The sequence below is a fragment of the Elephantulus edwardii genome, unplaced genomic scaffold (genome assembly GCF_000299155.1).
Source record: "Elephantulus edwardii isolate Elephantulus edwardi_28Jun2011 unplaced genomic scaffold, EleEdw1.0 scaffold00088, whole genome shotgun sequence".
NCBI lineage: Eukaryota > Metazoa > Chordata > Mammalia > Macroscelidea > Macroscelididae > Elephantulus > Elephantulus edwardii.
The window spans coordinates 11,180,680-11,183,411 of NW_006399838.1; positions in this window are offsets into that span (position 1 = coordinate 11,180,680).

A 2,732-nucleotide genomic window follows, 5' to 3' on the forward strand; every position below is an offset into this window, starting at 1 on the left:
AAGTTGTATATGTTAAGAGACACGTACTTCTCACTGGCAGTATTGAACTGTCTTTATCTGTAAATTTTAAAGTTTGACTGTATAAATTATCAGTCCCTGCTGAAGGGACCTAATCCAGGATGTTGAATGGGATTATTGCCATCTTACACCATATTTTTGTAAAATGTAGCTTAATCATAATCTCACACTGAAGATTTTGCATCACTTTTGCTATTATCATTCTTTTAAGAATTATAAGCCAAAAGAATTTACGCCTTAATGTGTCATTATATAACATTCCTTAAAAGAATTGTAAATATTGGTGTTTGTTTCTGACATTTTAACTTGAAAGCGATATGCTGCAAGATAATGTATTTAACAATATTTGGTGGCAAATATTCAATAAATAGTTTACATCTGTTAAAATATTTCTTTACTTTGAAAAAAATGCATGTGTGTACGTTATGTGTATGTATGTGTGAAATCAGAAAACCTAAACATTGATAATATTGTCTGAAGAACTTCTAATGGTATCATATTTGTAGTTTATCAGATACTACAAAGTAAGAGTTTATCTTTCTCCATCCTTAATCAATTTGGGCAAAAAAGTAGTCAGTGGGAATATTTGCATTAATTACTGCATATGAAATACTGAATTTCCCCACCCCCCCCACCCCCATTATTTCCAGCTTGTCTTAAGAAATTTATCAGAAAAGGGATACCAGTTTTATGGTATCTTCACATCATGGTGTTACTTTCTAAATTCTGGTCACATCAAATTTTATTTCAAAAAAACTCAAGTGATGATAATAGACTCTGCACTCTTTCCCCCTCCCCATCAAATAGGCACTGTTACTACTCATTTGAAGCTATTGCAATACTAGTTTCAGATTTTTATCCGTGCTGCTCTGTATACATTCTAAGTATGCAATTTTGTCCCACCGTTGAGAAATTTTAAGAAAATTCCCTATCAGAGATAAGTGATGATTTCATTTTTTCTTTTTCCTAAAGGAAAGCAGAATACATTAATTTTGTATAAAGACTTTAAATATTAAACTAAATTTCCATTGGCAACATGATTTGGCTTTTTTAATAATAAATTTTTTTACAAACATTTTATCCATTTAAAAATATTCTTAAAGTATTAACTCATTGGCAATATAAAATTTTAAATTTATGCATGTACTATTTGGAAAGAAACAAAATAATAGATCATTTGATGAATTATCTTAGTTGATGGGCATTTTCTTTTTACTGGTTTGATAATTTCAGTAAACAATTGATGATCTTTACAGTTTTAAGAATGAATTATGCACTTTTATAAGTAGATGATAGCTTGCAAAATAGAGTAGGTTTATGAAGAAGGTGTTTCTTTATTTGCAGAAGCAGCCTTTCCGATACAAAGCTACGGTCATCTTCCCGGTTCATCCTCCTCCGTCAAACCACTCATAACCGAAATCACTTGTTTTTGTCAAAACTCCAAAACCTCATTGCCATTGAGTTAGGACCTACTCAACAGCTGACCTTCAAGCAAATTTTCAAAGGCTGTGCTAGGAAAAGGTTACCATCTTTCTCTTGTGAAGCAGTTGGTGGATTTGAACCACTTACCTTTGAGTTGAGAGCACACTCCTCACCCTCTAGGTCACCAGAGCTTCAGCCTTTTATATTTTCATCCCACCATCCCTTTCTCTCTGGTTTAAGAAGGCTTATGTTGTTGTTGTGGACTGTGGAGTCGGAACCACCCCATAGCTGATGCTCTGGCAGGGTTTCAGAGGCGGTGCATCATATGGGAGGAGACTGCCCGTCCATCTCCCCCGGAGCATGTGATGGTCTTGACCAGCATGCCTTTGGGCCTTTGGGCCTGCATCACAGCTTCTTGCCACTAGGCACCAGAGCACCCGTACTCAGGATATTTTTCTTAGGTAATTGCTTTAGACCATGGTTTGGGTGAATGGAAAAGGAACGACCGCATTGCCTACTCTCACATATCTCCACAAAATAGAAGGTAGCTCGAGTAGAAAGTAAGAGGCAAATGAGCCACTTCCCTGTGTCTGTTCCTGGTCTAGGTCCATTTCCTTCATTGAATTCTCCTAACTGAATCTCACGTAATCCTTACAGCTCTCTGCCTTATACATGAGGAAACTAGTGTAGCTTGAGTTATACATCTGATAACTATTGAAATGGAATTTAAAATTTGAATTTAGCTTTTGGCTCCAGACCCTCTTCTCTTCCCATTGCACTTCCTCCATTGCCAAGAATATACCTTGTTACAGTACTGGTTTCCTAGTTCCAACATGGAGCCTTCCAGGTGATGTGAGTAGTTAACACTGGTGCTCCCTGAAAGGTTTGTGGTTCAGCACACACTTTTATTTGGAGGGTATTGCTATGTTTCAGATATTTAAGATAGCCTCTCATACTTAAAAAAAAAAAAAGAAAGTTATATGGCAGTATTTTAAGAACTCATGATTGTGCTTAATAAATTTATTAGACAAAACAAAATTGACCACTTAGTATCCATTCTCTGTCATTATTCAATGAAAAGCTTCCAGATTTATGGCAAATTTGAGAGAATAATAGTACAAAAAAACTACGTCTGTAACTTTCACCCAGATTTTTCTGTTCTTAAGTGCTGTCCAGTTGAGTGCCACTCATAAAGAGACTATGCACAACGTGTCTGACCCTTGTCCTGTCCTGTCCTGTGCCATCCTTACCGTCTTTGGCACCCTTGCAAAAAGCATTCCCTGTTCAGGGAA